The following is a 17,584-nucleotide window of genomic DNA, read 5'->3' as shown; positions in this document are numbered from 1 at the left end:
TTCAAAAATCAACACAACCAAAAGCTGGTTCTCTGAAAAAATAAATAAAAACTGATAAACCCTTAGTCAGGCTAATGAAGAGAAAGAGAGAAAAAACTCAAATTACTAAAATTTGTGATAAAAAAGGAAATATCATGATGGACACTACTGACATACAGATAACAATCAAACTATATTGACAATTTATACCCAAATAAATTAAAAAATCTTGAACATTGAAAATTTTCTAGAGACATAGGACCTATCCAAATTGAATCACAAGGAGATAGAAAATTTAAACAGATCAGTTTCAAGAAATAAAATTGAAGATGCCATCAAAAGCTTACCAATGAAGAAAAGCCCAGGACCAGATAGATTTTCAGCAGAGTTCTACCAGACCTTCGAAACAGAACTTACAACAATCCTCAAATTAGTTCATGAAATAGAAAAGGAGGGAACCCTTCCAAATTCTTTCTATGAAACTAGTATCACCTTGATACCAAAAGCAGAAAAAGACATCAAGGAAAGAAAACTTCTGACCAATATCCCTGAGAAACATAGATGCAAAAAATCTTAATAAAATACCAGCAAATCACATACAAAAACATAGTGCACCATGATCAAGGGGGTTCATCCTATGGATGCAAGGTGTGTTCAACATATGGAAATCAATAAACATAATTCATCACATCAATGGACTTAAAGATAAGAATCACATGATTATCTCAATAGATGAAGAAGAAACATTTCACAAAATACAGTATCCATTCATGTTCAAAACACTAGAAAATCTAGGAATAGTAAGAACATACCTATCATTGTAAAAGCTATATTTGTTAAACCCAAGGCCAACATCATTCTAAATAAAGAAAAATTGAAAGCTTTCCCTCTAAAAACTGGAAGAAGACAAAATGCCCTTTTTCACCATTTCTATTCAATGTAGTCCTTGGACTCTAGCCAGAGCAATTAGGCAGAAGATAGAAATTAAAAGGATATGAATAGAGAAAGAAGAGCTCAAACTACCCCTTGTCAGGAGCTGCCATGGATGCAGACGCCTTCAAGTCCTGATGCCCCAGGTATCTGACCAGTTACTACATTTCATAATGACTTGGGCATTGTCCTAAGTCAGAGAGCAAGGTGTGGCTATAGGTGTAGGCGTCACCATGGGTGATCAGCTACACTCACCTGTGCCTTTGTAATCCTACCCCTTTGCCCTTTGGGGGATAGAATGTTCCCTGGAACCCCTCCTTGTGTGTTCCCTATATAAGAATAAACAATTCCAGTGGCTCTCCCTCTTCAAGGTCACTTAAAGTCGCAGAGCTGCCTCTGGATTACTGAAAAGCTACTTCTGTGTGGTGTGCTTTCTTTGTCATTTTCTTGCATTATTTGGAATAGTCAGATTTTGGGAACCCAGCATTAGTTCACCAGGTAGGATAGACGGTGATAATTCCTATTTGCCCACATGATTTTATATTTAGAAGACCCAGAAAACTTCAAAACTCATAAACAAATTTAGTAAAGTAACAGAATACAAAATTAACATCCATAAATCAATTGTGTTCCTATACCCCAAGGATGAATCAACTGAAAGAGAAATTAGGAAAACTACCCCATTCACACTAGCTCCCCAAAATATAAATAAAATAGTTGGGAATCAATAAAGATCACCCATGTTCTTGGGTAGGCAGAAATAAGATTGTGAAAATGTCCATAATACCAAAAGCACTGTGCAGATTTAATGCAATTCCTATTAACGTTCCAATGACATTCTTCATAGAAATAGAAAAAAATGGTCATGAAATTCATTTGGAAAAGTGAGAGGCCCAGATTAGCCAAAGCAATCCTTAGCAAGAAAAGCAAAACAGGAGGCATCACAATACCAGACCTTAACTATACTACAGAGCTATAGTAACAAAACCAGCATGGTTGGGCCCCAAAATAGACATGAAGACCAATGGTACAGAATAGAAGACACAGAATCAAACCCACCTAAATACAGTTATCTCATACTAGAAAGATGATGAGGCATCATCAACATTCATTGGAGAAAAGAAAGTCCATTCAACAGGTAGTGCTGAGAAATCTATATGTAGCAGAATGAAACTGAACCCCTAACTTTCACGCTGCATAAAACTCAACTCTAATTGGATCAAGGACCTAGGTATTAGAACAGAGCCCCTGCGCCTACTAGAAGAAAATGTATGCCCAAGTCTCCATCGTGTTGGCTTAGGAACCAACTTCCTCATCAAGACCCCTAAAGCACAAAAAGTAAAATCAAAGTCGATAAATGGGATGTTATCAAACTGAAAAGCTGCTTCACAGCGAAGGAAACAATCAAGAACATGAACAGAGAGCCTACGGAATGGGAGAAAAATCTTAGCCTCCTGCACCTCAGGTAGAGCACTGATCTCTAGAATATACAAAGAACTCGAAAAGCTTAACACCAAAATCATCATCATCATCATCATCATCATCTAATTAATAAATGGGCAAAGGAACTGAACAGGCACATCACAGAAAAAGAAATTTGAATTGTCAACAAGTATATGCAAAATGTTCAACATCTCTAGCAATTAGAGAAATGCAAATTAAAACCACACTGAAATTTCATCTTACTCCAGTCAGAATGGCAATTATCAAGAATACAAGCAACAATAAATGTTGGCAAGGATATGGAGAAAAAGGTACATTCACATTGCTGGTGGCACTGCAAATTGGTGCAGCCACTCTGGAAAGCAGAATGGAGATTCCTCAGAAAACATGAAGTGGAACCACCATTTGACCCAGCTATCCCACTCCTAGGTTTATACCCAAAGGACTTAAAATCAGCCTACTCCCATGATACATCCACATAGATGTTCATACCTAAGCTATGGGAACAACCTAGGTGTCCTTCAACAGATGAATGGGTAAAGAAAATGTGGCATCTATACACAATATTATTCAGCCATAAAGAAGAATAAAATTACAGTGTATACTGCTAAATGGATGGAACTAAAGGCTATCATGCTAAGTGAAATAAGCCAATCCCAAAAAACCAAAGGCCAAATGTCCTCTCTGATGTGCAGATGCTGACTCACAATAAGGTGGGGGGAGGGAAGCATAGAAGCTCATTGGATTAGACAAAGGGGAATGAAGGAAGGAGGGAGGTGGGAGTAGGAAAGGCAGTAGAATGAGTCAGACATGACTTTCCTATATTCATATATGAATGAATACACAAAGAAAGTAACGCCCCAACATGTACAACCACAAGAATGGGACCCTAGTTGGAATAAGGCATGCTTAATGTATGTATAATATGTCAAAATACATTCTTCTGTCATCTATATCTTAAAAGAACAAAGAAAAAAGAAAAAAGTGGACTGTCTTTGAGCTCACCAACTTTTTTTCTTATTTGTTTTTGTTGTTGTTATTGTTCATTGAAGGAATAAAGGTTGCATAAAACCCCATCTGGTCTAGATATATGTGTCCTTTCCAGTACATAACATTTCAAATATCAAAGTATATGGCAAACATACAAATAAGGGGAAGGGAACCCGCTCCTATGGACAGTATAGTCTGTGTTAAATCATAAAATAAGCTCCGTAAAGGACAACTGGCAAGTGATTCCCAGCGCACTCACCAGTGAGGTATCAACACTCACCTGAACAACCAACTGCAGCTTAACAATTAATTTAATAAAATGGTCCAAAAATACCCAGATCAAATGAAATATACTTAATCAAAATAATTTCCTTTACTCCCACTTCTTTCTTCTAAATTTAAGCTTTCATTTATACTCGCCTTTCCCAACCCATAACTCCTACCCCTTAAAGGCTCAAAATGGACATTGGTGCTATAAATACAAACACTACTTAAGAAGCATTAAATTAGGCTTCTTTTTTCTTCATGTTTTTTCTTCTAACAATCTGTTAGTTTTCTGAACCAAGACCAAGTATTTAAGTTCCTATGCTGCATACCCACGTTATTCCACACACACACACACAATATATATATATATATATATATATATATATATTTTTTTTTTTTTTTTTTTTTTTTGAGACAGGGCCTTGCTGTGTTATTGAGGCTGACTTTGAATTTGAAATCTTCCTGCCTCAGCCTCCTGAGCCGCTGGGATTACAGATGTGCACCACCATGTCCAGCAAAATATATATATATATATATATATATATATATATATATATATATATATATATATATATATATATAATTTCTGCTCTGTACTATGAGTTCACTAATTCTTTCTTCTGTTTGCTCTGTCCCACTATCTATGTCTTCTAACATGTTCTTAATTTATCTTTAATTTAGCTCAAGGATTTCTGTTCGGTGTTTTTAATTGCTTTTCTCTCTGTTAAATTACTCAGACTATTGGATTGGTCTGTGGGTTTCTTGAGTTTCCTTAAAGGAGCTGCTTTAACTTCTCCATCCCAGAGTTTACCCGTACTGAATGCAACTTGGTTTGGCACCTTATTGTGACTGTTCCTGGCATTCACTAGGTAAGTCGGGGCATCGTGAAAGCTCATGGTCCGCATGTCTGATGCCTGCTGTTCTGAGGCCTCACCTGGGCACTGCAGGGTTAGATATTCCTTCCAGTATTCATAATCTGGCTGCTCATCTTCTGTAAACCTGTCGTCACCTCCACTATTTCAACACTAGATGGCGCACTAGGGCAGAGTTTGCCGTGAGCGTTCTGTTCTGTGTTGCTATTTTGGCACCTCAGGAACTCCGGAAGTGCCTAAAACCGCGTTAGTCCACCCCAGAAGCCTTTCTCTGCAGCCAGAGCAAATCCAGATGCCAATCTACAGTCACCAGCCTCTGGGCACTGCATAATTGTCGCTAGCCGTGGAGAGACTCACTGTGGAAGGACCCTCCTAGTCTCCTATGCCACACCTGTGGCCAACCACAATGCAAAGCTGTGTTTCAGCCCAGACCCCCAGACCCCCCAACCCAGACCAGCAATGGGGAGGACCAAGACTCACACCACTAGGGGTGGCCTGCTGCTTGAAACCCAAGACTGCTGCAACAAGCCGGGGATGATGTCAACTGAGTAGCTCTCCAACAGGTGGGATCCATGGGTTCTTGGTTGTATGGTTGCTCTAGAAGTTCCATCCACAGGAACTACCCTGGGAACAGGTACTGTTGGGATCTGCCCAGTGTTAGGTTTCAACAGGCCAACACTGGGATCTTAGGCAAAATCCTGAGCTTCCTGGCCAGTCCTACCCCACTACCACCCCCACTATTATGACTCCTCACTATTACCACCACCAATAAATGGATTCTTGCACCATGCTATGCTGCTGGAAGTTGGGGTAGTGTTAATGGGACGGCCAGCATAGGACTTTGTCTTGGAGCTCAGAGCTGGCCCACCATGGTGAGACCCAACACCAAACAGAAACTAAACGTCCTTATACCGAGGCTGGAAGTCTTAGAGGCTCTGGAAGCAGCAAAGACTGGTGTAACTGACTCAAGTTCCAGCCTGTATCATGGAAGCCTTGGGCTGGGACTTAGGTGCCCTCACCTGTAAATCTACACAGGTGCTTGTGGCTGAGCCTCAGAGGCCACCTGTGGGGAGCCACTCCTGAGCTATTTGAGCATCTTCACTTGGCCTTGGAGCCAAGGAGATTTTGGTTTGGCATTTCAAGTTTTATTGTGGCTCCTCCCACTTAATGGATTGCACCGTGCACGTGACCTCTGTCTTCAGCTAGGAAGACTGATCTCTTATCTCCATAGTTGGGCTGACCCATTGGGAACTGGACAGCCCACCACCTGTCTTAATTGGCTAAGAACATTCTGTAGAAGGCCTTTGAAGTTCCCCCAAATAAATAGAGCAAACACGGGCTCTCTCTCTCTCTCTCTTTCCAGCACCGAAGCTCAACCTTTAAGGTCAAAGAGCTGTCCTGCCCCCGCTCTTTAAAACTATTTTCTGTGTCCTGTGATTTTTCACTGGATTTCTCAGCCAGCCCACTTCACGCGGGGAACCCAGCTTCAATTGCCTGTGCAAGCTGCGGGTGAGAGCAACCCAGTTTGACATCAGCCTTTGTAGTCAAAGGACGAACTCCACCACCTGTTGCTCAGATTTGGGCAGCACAGCTCTCCCTGAACCTGCACTAGCACACGGAAATTCTAGACCAGCCCTGGGTTTAGGCAGAGATCTGTGTCCCAGCGGGACAGATTGTTTTTCTGCCTAAATTACCATCAGACTCAGTGTGGGTCCGCACTGCGTGCAGCTGAGATCCAGGAGTGATCCCACTTAATGTCAGACTGGTGGTCAAGAAACTGCCTCCATAAACACTACTCATTCCTGGGTCTTTGACCAATTTTGAGTTGACTTTTGTGCAGGGTGAGATAAAGGTCTAATTTCATTCTTCTACGTAGGGGTAACCAGTTTTCCCAGCACCATTTGTTTAAAAGGCTGTCTTTTCTCCAGTGAATGGGCACCTTTACCCAGGATCAGATGACTGTATCTGTGTGGATTTGTTTCTGTGTCTTCTATTCTGTACCACTGGTCTATGTATGTGTTTTTATATCTATACCTTGCAGTTTTTGTTACATAGCTCTGAAGTATAATTTGAAGTCAGTTTTTGTGATGCCTCCAGCATTGTTTTTTCAACTTAGAATTGCTTTGGCTGTTCTGGTCTTTTATTGCTTTGGGTAATATGGCCATTTTAATGATATCAATTCTGCCTGTCCATGAACTTGAGAGGTCTTCCCATCTTCTGTGGTCTTCTTCAGTTCCTTTCCCCAGTGTTCTATAGTTTTCATTGAAGAGGTCTTTCACCTCCTTGGTTAGATTCATTCCTAGGTGTTTGCTTGTCCGTTTGTTTTGAGGCTATTGTGGATGAGATTGTTTTCCTGATTTCTTTCTCAGAGGATTCATTATTGGAGTATAGAAACGCTATTGATTTTTATATGTTGATCTTTCAACCTGCTACTTTGCTGCATTTGTTTATTAGCTTTAATAGTCTTTTGGTAGAGCCTTAGGATCTTATAAGTACAGGATCATATCACCTGCAAACAGTGATAATTTGGCCCAGTGTTTTCTAATAGACCACTCACTCCAGGAGACCTTACTATTATTATGGCCAATTTCAATAGCAGTTCCTTCCATCCCCACCTCAAGTCCTACAATGACCACCTTGGTCAGAGAAATCCTGATTTCCCACCCACCTGTGAAAGAGAGGTGACAGAAAAGGGGAGTAATGTTGGTATTCTCTTTAATCACAAAAAGAGTGGGGAAAGTGTCGTTCTCTCACCAGGAAGTTAGAAAGCCACGTGCTGTGGTCTGGATATTGGTTTGGGTGTCCCCCTAAAGCCCATGTGTCTAAAGCTTGGTCTTCAAGATGATGAGACCTTGGGAGTTAGAACCATGTGGGAGGTCCTTAGGTCACTGGGGTCCTGCACTTGAAGGGGGTTGTGTGAAGGAGAAGACTTAGAAACAAAAAAGATAATGATAGAAGTAGAGCTAGGGAGACATAAAATATTAGTGAGGCAAAGAAGAAGGGAGTCACAAAGACAATCGGGCAGAGAAGAGAATGAACATGGTCTCAGATGACAAGAGAAAGACAGACACCTAAAGCACAGGAGACAGAGAGAGGGAGAGATGAAGAAAGAAAAACTTAGCTGCAAAGACCCAGTGAGGGATGGGATGGTCAAGAGACAGAGAAACCACCCACACCAGTGAAGATGGCACTAGCCAAGTCAGAGTCACCCAGGGGACAATGCAGGGGACACACCATATGCACAGCTGCTAGCTGTCCAGTCACTATTTTTTTCTGCTTTAATATTATTCTAATTTGTTACATATGACAGCAGAATGCATTACAATTCATATTACACATATAGAGCACAACTGTTCATATCTCTGGTTATATACAAAGTATATTCACACCATTCGTGTCTTCATACATGTACTTAGGGTAATGACGACCATCACTTTCCACCATCTTTTCTACCCCCATACCCCCTCCCTTCCCCTCCCACCCTTCTTCCCTATCTAGAGTTTATCTAATCCTCCTATGCTCCCCCTACTAACCCCAATATGAATCAGCCTCCTTATATCAGAGAGAACATTTGGCATTTGGTTTTTTTGGATTGGCTGACTTCACTTAGCATTATATTCTCCAACACCATCCATTTACCTGCAAATGCCATGATTTTATTCTCTTTTAATGCTGAGTAATATCCCACAGTTTCTTTATCCATTCATCTACTGAAGGGCATCTAGGTTGGCTCCATAGTTTAGCTATTGTGAATTGTGCTGCTATGAACATTGATGTGGCTGTGTCCCTGTAGTATGCTGTTTTTAAGTCCTTTGGGTATAGACTGAGGAGTGGGATAGCTGGGTCAAATGCTGGTTTCATTCCCAGTTTTCCAAGGAATCTCCATACTGCTTTCCATATCGGCTACACCAATTTGCAGTCCCACCAGCAATGTAAGAGTGTGCCTTTTCCCCACATCCTTGCCAACACTTATTGTTGTTTCTATTCTTAGTACCTGCCATTCTGACTGAAGTGAGATAAAATCAGTTTTGTTTTGCATTTCTTTAATTGCTAGAGATATTGAACTTTTTTTCATGTATTTGTTGATTGGTTGTATAACATCTTCTGAGAAGTATCTGTTAGTTCCTTAGCCCATTTATTGATTGGGTTATTTGGGTTGGTTTTTTGTTTTGTTTTGTTTTGGTTTGGGTTTTATTTTGTTTTTTGCTGTTTGAATTTTTGAATTATTTATATACCCTAGAGATTAGTGCTCTATCTAATATGCAAGTGGTAAAACTTTGTTCCGAAAATGTAGGCTCTCTGTTCACCTCACTGATTGTTTCTTTTGCTGAGAAGAAGATTTATAGTTTAAATTCATCCCATTTATTGATCCTTGGCTTTAATTCTTGCACTGTAGGAGTCTTATTAAGGAAGTCGGGGCCTAATCTGACACGATGGAGATTTGGACCTACTTTTTCTTCTATCAGACGCAGGGTCTCTGGTTTAATAACTAAGTCTTTGATACACTGTGAGATGAATTTTGTGCATGGTGAGAGATAGGGGTTTAATTTCATTTTATTGCATATGGATTTCCAGTTTTCCCAGCACCATTTGTTGAAGAAGCTATCTTTTCTTCAATGTATGTTTTTGGCACCTTTGTCTAATACAAGATAACTGTAATTATGTGGGTTGGTCTCTGTGTCCTCTATTCTGTACCATTGGTCTACCAGTCTGTTTTTGGTGCCAATCCTATGCTGTTTTTGATACTGTTTGTTGCTCTGTAGTATAAACTCTGGTTTAGTGATGCCACCTGCACCACTTTTCTTGCTAAGGATTGCTTTAGCTTATTTTTCCAGATGAATTTCATGACTGTTTTTTCTATTTCTATGAGGAATGTCATTGGGATTTTGATTGGAATTATATTAAGTCTGTATAGTGCTTTTGAAAGTGTGGTCATTTTGACAATATTAATTCTGCCTATCCAAGAGCAAGGGAGATCTTTCCATCTTCTAAGGTCTTCTTTAATTTCTTTCCTTGGTGTTCTATAGTTTTTGTTGCAGAGGTCTTTCACCTCTTTTGTTAGGTTGATTCCCGTGGTGTTTTTGTTTGTTTGTTTGTTTGTTGTTGTTGTTGTTTGTTTGGTTTTTTTTTTTTTTTTGAGGCTATTGTAAATGTAGTTTTCCCTGTTTCCCTTTTAGAGGGTTTGTCCCTGATATACAGAAATGCCTTTGATTATGGGTGTTGATTTTGTATCCTGCTACATTACTGAATTCATTTACTAGTTCTAGAAGTTTTCTGGTGGAACTTTTTGGGTCTTCTAGGTATAGAATCATATTGTTGGCAAATAGTGCTAATTTGAATTCTTCTTTTCCTATGTATCTCTTTAATTTCTTTCATCTGTCTAATTGCTCTGGCCAGTATTTCAAGAACTATTTAAATAGAAGTGGGCATCCCTGTCTTATTCCAGTTTTTAGAGGGAATGCTTTCAATTTTTCTACATTTAGAATGATGTTGGCCTGGGGCTTAGCTTTTATGATGTTGAGATATGTTTCTGTTATCCCTAGATTTTTTTAGTGTTTTGAACATAACTGGGTGCTGTATTTTCTCAAATGCTTTTTCTGCATATATTGAGTGATCATATGATTCTTATTTTAAGTCTATTGATGTGATGAATTACATTTATTGATTTTCATGTGTTGCGCCAACCTTGCATCCCTGGGATGAACTCCACTTGATCATGGTGCACTATCTTTTAGATATGTTTTTGTATTTGATTTGTCAGAATTTTATTAAGAATTTTTGCCTCTATGTTCATTAGAGATATTGGTCTGAATTTTCTTTCTTTGATGTGTCTTTGTCTGGTTTTGGAATCAGGGTAATATTAGCCTCATAGAATGAGTTTGGAAGTACTGCCTCTCTTTCTATTTCATGAAATAATTTGAAGAGTATAGGTATTAGTTCTTCTTTATAGGTCTTGTAGAACTCATCTGTGTATCCATTTAGTCCTGGGCTTTTCTTTGTTGGTAGTCTTCTGATGGTATCTTCTATTTCATTGCTTGAAATTGATCTTTTTAAATTGTGTATATCATCCTGATTCAATCTGGGCAAATCACATGACTCTAGAAATTTGTTGATGTCTTGGATATTTTCTATTTTATTGGAGTACAAGTTTTCAAAATAATTTCTAATTATCTTCTGTATTTCCGTAGTGTCTGTCATGATATTTCCTTTTTCATCATGGACATTAGTAATTTGAATTTTCTCTTTCCTTCTCTTTGTTAGCATGGCTATGGGTTTGTTAATTTTATTTATTTTTTCAAAGAACCAAATTTTTGTTTTTTCAATTGTTTCAATTTCATTGAATTTCAGCTCTGATTTTAATTATTTCCTGTCTTCTACTGCTTTTGGTATTGATTTGTTCTTCTTTTTCTAGGGCTTTGAGATGTCATTTGTTGGTTGACTTTTCTTCTTTTAAGGAATGAACTCCATGCAATGAACTTTCTTCTTAGTACTGCCTTCATAGTGTCCCAGAGATTTCAATATGTTGTATCAGTGTTCTCATTCACCTCTAAGAATTTTTTAATCTCCTCCTTGGTGTCTTTTGCAATCCATTATACATTCAGTAGCATATTTTTTAGTCTCCAGGTGTTGGAGTAGTTTTTGTTATTTAATCATTGATTTCTATTTCATTGCATTATGATCTGATAAAATGCAGGGTAGTATCTCTACTTTTTTGTTTTTGCTAAGAGTTTCTTTGTGGCATGATATATGATCTATTTTAGAGAAGTATCCATGTGCTGCTGAGAAGAAACTGTATTCACTCATTGAAGGATGAAATATTCTATATATGTCAGTTAAGTCTAAGTTATTGATTGTATTATTGAGTTCTATAGTTTCTTTGTTCAGCTTTTGTTTGGAAGATCCATTCAGTAGTGAAACAGGTGTGTTAAAGTCACCCAAAATTATTGTGTTGTTGTCAATTTGACTTGAATTTGAGAAGAATTTGTTTGATGAATATAGATGCTCCATTGTTGGGGGTATATATATTTATAATTGTTAAGTCTTGTTGATGTATGGTTCCCTTGAGCAGTATGAAATGTCCATCTTTATCCCTTTTGATTAACTTTAGCTTGACGTCTACTTTATTTGATATGAGGATGGGAAGCCCTGCTTGCTTCCACAGTCCATGTGAGGGGTATAATTTTTCCCAACCTTTCATCTTCAGTCTGTGGATGTCTTTTCCTATGAGATGAGCTCTCTGGAGGCAGCATATTATTGGGTCTTTTTTTAATTCAGTCTGCTAGTCTGTCTTTTGATTGGTGAGTTTAGGCCATTAACATTCAAGGTCATTATTGAGACATCATTTGTATTCCCAACAATTTTTGTTTATTTTGTTATTTAAATTGACTTGATTTCTCCTTTGATTAATTTTTCCTTTAGTGTAACACCTCCCTCTGCTGATTTTCATTGTTGTTTTTCATTTCCTCTTCATGGAATATTTTGCCAAAGATGTTCTGTAGTGCAGGTTTTCTTGCTGTAAATTCTTTTTAGCTTTTGTTTATCATGGAAGGTTTATATTTCATCGTCAATTTTAAACTTCATTTTTCTAGATACAAGATTCTTGGTTGGTATCCATTTTCTTTCAGATCTTGATATATGTAGTTCCAGGGTCTTTTAGCTTTCAGGGTCTAGGTTGAAAAGTCTGCACATAACCGAATTGGTTTCCCCCATAGGTAATCTGATTCCTTTCTCTCTTGGCTTTTACTATTCTTTCCTTATTCTGTATGTTAGCCATTTTCATTATAATGTGCCTTGGTGTGGATCTGTTGTGATTTTGTACATTTGGAATCCTGTAGGTTTCTTGAATTTGGTTTTCCAATTCATTCTTCATGTTTGAAAAATTTTTGATATTATTTTATTGAATAGATTCTTCATTCCTTTGGTTTGTAACTCTATGCCTTTCTCTATCCCAGTAACTCTTAAATTTGGCCTTTGTATGCTCTCCAATATTTCTTGAATGTTCTTCTCATGGTTTCTTACTCTATGGTCTATATTCTTTTCAAGATTATATACTTTGTCATCATTGTCCGAGGTCTTCTCTTCCAAGTGGTCTAATCTGTTGGTGATGCTTTCATAATTTGGTTTATTATTTCTTTCATTTCAAGGATTTCTGTTTGGGTTTTTTTTAAAACCTCTATCTCCCTAATAAAGTAATATTTTGCTTCCTGTATTTGTTTATGTAACTCTTTGTCGAATGATCCTTTGCTGCCTGTATTTGCTGCCTTATATCATTCTTTAATTCATAGAACTTTTTAATTATGGGCATCCTGAACTCCTTCCCTGTAATTTCATGTGTTGTGCTGGCCATGGATTCCAATAATGCAGTATCTTGATTTGTTTAGGGCAATTTCCTCCCTTTTCTTTTCATGTCGCTTGCGTGTCTTCCCTTTTAGCACTGTGGATCCGAGGCATAACTGTTTACCCTATAGGCTTATAGTGCCCCTGTAGGGATTCAGTACCTCTCCTTTGAGGGGAAGGACAATGTTAACAGATCCCAGTATAAACAACTTACAACCTAAAAAGAAATAGTTGCTATTAAGACACTTACAGTTTGGTCATAATATACCGAAATGGTGAATTCAATTATTATCTACAATACAATCAGTAGGTTTGTACAAGGGTTTACAGTTTCTGATGGTGGACAAAGAATTGGGATTGAGATATAGGATGATATCCTGAGGAGGTAGGAGGTGAGGATATAGAGTTATTGTATCTTCGGAAGTGTGAAAGAGAAATCTAAAGAAGAAGGTTAGTAGCAAGAGAATAGAGATGAAGTAATATGGGGTAGACAAGTAAGTGGGAAGACAGTAGAGTACATAAAACAAATGTACAAATATTAAGAAAAATTAAAATGTTAAAATGTTACTTGAACTCTAATGTACTGATATGAATCAAAGTCTGAAACATTGATCTGCTCTTATCCATGGATGATTTTCTAGTATTTGTTAGGTTTTATTACTTGGGGAAACTAAAAATTGGAGGAAAAAAAGAATATACAACACAACTGTTCTATACTATTCAGATGTCACAGTCCTCAAAACCCTAATTCATGCAAAGCAGTTGGTTTCACATATGTTGGGGATGTGAGAAGGAGAAGGGAAAAATATCTCAAAGGAAGAAACAAGGATTGTTTTGGTTGGAGATCAGTACCTTTCCTGCTTCCCTCTCATCCAATAGGTGGGGTCATCTGTTGTTAGCTGGTATCTCCGCCCTCAGGATGGTGAATGTAACCAGGATGTCACTGTGGCAGGTTAGCGGCTTCTGGGGAGAAGAGAGAGTTAGAAACTGAGTACCTGGCCTCCTGGAGTTCCAAATTGGGAGTTGCCCCCACTAAAGGTGGTGATGAAGGTGACCCAAGATGGAGGTGGCAATGGGGTGTCAGGTCGGGTCAGGGAGAGCCGGGTGATGGTGTTGAACATGGACAATGTGTTCAGAGATGGCTCTGTGGCTTCCAGTGTGTGCTGTCTGCTCTGTTCAGAGCCTGTGTGGCCAAAAGTTCTGTGTGGGTGCTGATGCGCATGGTCCTTCTCAGGCACCTGGTAGTCCTGTGTGGGCGAGTAGTTGGGAGACCTACTCTGTCACTGAGGCCTGCAGCCCTGCACAGTAGAGTGGCCATGATTCCTGGATGGGAGCAAGAATATCACTGGCAGAGAAGCAATATTCTCACTGCTTGAGTCCCAGGTCACAGAGCGACACAGAATGCCGCTTCCCTCTGTCCCGCCATCTTGGATCCCCCTGTCCAGTCACTGTTGCATCCACATCTTTTGCAGGCCCAATTCCTACCCCCAATCTGACTCATGGCCTCAGCTGGCGAGTCGGGGGTGGGGTGGCCTGTGTGCAGGGCTGGTGGCCTAAGTACCTGGGAGTCCAAGGACAGGAGTGTGTGTGAGCAGGTAAAGAGAGAGCATATGTGCCTATAGCCAGGACTTAGGGAGCTCCCAGGGCAGAGCTTCCTGGGCTGTGCAATAGTAAATAAACTTAAATAGTATTTTCCTCGAGGAAGGGGTACCATTTTCTAGTTCCTTTAGAAAGGCACCAGGTAATGTCCAAGTAAGTCACAGAAGATTTGTGGAGGGTAAATCTAAAAAAGTTTGTGTTTGTGATTAAATTGGCTATAATTAGCACAGTCAGTTACAGTTACTTGAACTCTAAAGTACTGATATGAAGCAAAGTCTGAAACATTGATCTGCTCTTGTCTACAGATGATTTTCTAGTATTTGTTAGGTTTTATTACTTGGGGAAACTAAGTCTTAAAGGAATTAGGGTTTGTACCTCTTCCAAAGTCTTAAATGATTCCTTTGTAACTGGTTAAACAAACAACTGTTATTTAAGCCTTGCCTAAGAGCTATGTAAAAGTTTAAAAAATGAAAGTTTATGTAAGTTTCCTGACAAGACAACCCATAAATGCTCTCTTTTATACATTGTATCTGATACAGAAGGGCCACACTGTCATTTAAAGATCTGTCTTATATATGTTTGCTTTGAATAAGTCTATTTCTGACCATTAACACTGTTTCCTAACTGTATAAGAGATTTAAGGCTATGCTTTGACTTTGGTTCACCTATGCAGGCCTGTGATTATTGTTACTGTACACTCTGGATTCTAAATTGTATTTTAAAAGTTAAAAATGATAATAATAATAAAATAAGAAAATTTTAAAAGAAAAAAATCAGGCACCATAGGCTCTCTCTGCTTCCTGGCTGTCCTGTCCTGAGCTGCTTTCCCCCACCATGCTCTTCATCATGATGTTCTGCCTCCCCTTGGCCCATAGCTATGGAGTCGGCTGACCATGGATGGAACCTCTGAGGCTGTCACATGTGCCAATTTCACAAATGGTGGAAACTCAGAACTTCTGAAGTCGAGAAGTTGCAAATCCACACTAAAGCACATGTTGACAGAAAGCAGTGAAGAGTTGTCTATCAGCGGACTCCTGTCACAGACTATTCATGGCAAAGAAAATGATGCAGATTTGGACCTATGATATGACCCCCAGAACCTCCCTCTGAGCAAGACTCCTGGGACTGGCTGAGGAGATCCACAGATGTTCAAAAGCCTCAGCCCAGGCCTAAGAAAAGGCCCATTGTAAATAAGGAAAAGTTTAAGAAAATGGGGCGATTTTCATTCCAGCATCAAAAACAACAAAGATGAACTTGTTGACAACTGGGGAAATTGTAGATCATAACCATGGGGCATTTAGTGCTTATTTGGGGCATAACCCCACTAGTGGGGGATTGTAACTGTCAGGTCAGTGCCTCCTACAAAAATTGTGGGATTTGACTTGGCTCAATAAACTGTGATGGATGCCAAAGATCCCAAGTCACTTACCTGTCGTGTCAAATATGAAAGGATTGACAAGTCTCTAAGAACTCACTCTGCAACAACAGCTCTTCAAACACCTGTTACCAGGAGCACACCCAAGGCCAAGTGCCCTGGCTCTGCTCCAAGCCCATCCAGGGGCCTGTATTTACATTCCCTTTTATAGTAGATTATAGGCAAGTACAGAAAGTGTCCCCACTCTAACTGTCATGGGGGCCCTACCCCCTGGATGAGGACGGGGAAAAGGGGTGGGGCTGAAGACTGAGAATTAAAGGTCACATGACAGGGCTGTTACCTCAAAGAAGGTCACAGCTGTGGCCAGGAATGTGTCTACCCGGCTGTTCTTGTCTGCGTCAAAGACACTCAGGGAAGCAATCTGACGTCACCTCTGCCCAGTCAGCTTCATCTCTCGGTGTGGTTGTAAGACACCACGGCTTTTTTAAATTTATTTTTATTGGTTCTTTTTATTTTTATTTGTTCTAATACATAACATTAGTTTTCATGTTGACAAAATTATGAAAGCATGGAATATAACTTGTTCTAATTCACCCCCAGTACTTCCCCTTTCCCTCCCCTTTATGTCCCCTCTAGAGGGAAAAGGGTTCTCTTCTCTCTACTCTACTGATCTTTTGCTATTAAAGTTTTTTTTATTTAGTGTCTTGTGGAAGCGCATGATGGTGAGATTCACTATGTGTATATATACAGGAAAGTCAGGTCAGATTCCTTCCACTGTCCTTCCCTTTCCACCCCTCCTCCCTTCCCTTCATTCCCCTTTGTCTACCCCACTGATCATTCTTCTATTCTTTTTTTAATCTCCCCTTTATTTTGAATTAGCTTCCACATATCAGAGAAAACATTCAACCTGCAACCTTCAGGGACCTGTTCATTTTACTTAGCATGATAGTCTCCAGTTCCATCCATTAACCAGCAAATGCCATAAAGTCATTCCTCTTTATGGCTGAGTAATACTCCATGGTCACCACAGATTTTAAAGTCACACTTGAGGACACACTCTTAAGACACACAAACACACACTCATCTACCACTTATCAAGAGGACTTTCATTGGCTTATAATGATTCAAAATAATCTATCATCAAAAGGAGAAACTAAGCAGAAAATATTTTTAACACTCACTGCTCTGGAAATCTCTTTGAAAGTCTTCAGTTATACTAATTAATAATCCCCACTGAGGCATTCCTGAGCTTCAGGTAGCTAAACTGGTAAACACTACTGCATATGCTTATTAAAATGCAAAAAAAAAAGTGTCTTTAGAGCTCTGTATTCTTTATTTTATGAACACAAAGGGTAGCCACTTTTTTTCCAGCATACAGTAGGCACATTCAAGATGATACAAAATGACTCTTCCACTCCTCTCCCCGCTGTGGAGGGAGGCTCTTTTCAGTAAAGTTGAGCAAACATTTGGCATCTACATGTGGGCAGACATTGGGATTACAGATTTCATTGCCAATCTTTGGATATTTGCAAAGTTGAGATGTACTAAGGTCACTTAAAACAAGTTACAATCCTTATCTAAGAAGGGAAAGGCCTGTCTTATCTTTACTACACATAGGGTAACAAATTCAATATCCTACTCTTCATTTGTTTGAATTGTTTATATTGTACGTAGTTTAACCAAGTGTTATTTGAGCTGCTTATTAAAATTAAATTGTTCTTGTCTTTCTACTTGTTATTTGTTCAAAAAGGAATTCATTTAATCAATGTAGCCGTGAACTCCATTAAAAAGA

General features: G+C 39.1%; 2 pseudogenes; both read left to right on the top strand.

Moving 5' to 3' along the window:
* Positions 1–17,584, top strand: part of LOC114079404 (cytochrome P450 2B11-like) — a 267,418-nt pseudogene that overhangs the window by 158,135 nt on the left and 91,699 nt on the right.
* On the top strand, positions 15,311–16,041 carry LOC139702753 (neurexophilin-1 pseudogene; annotated as a pseudogene).

Source organism: Marmota flaviventris, chromosome 18, assembly GCF_047511675.1.
Source record: "Marmota flaviventris isolate mMarFla1 chromosome 18, mMarFla1.hap1, whole genome shotgun sequence".
NCBI lineage: Eukaryota > Metazoa > Chordata > Mammalia > Rodentia > Sciuridae > Marmota > Marmota flaviventris.
This window is presented reverse-complemented; position numbering and strand designations above follow the sequence as displayed.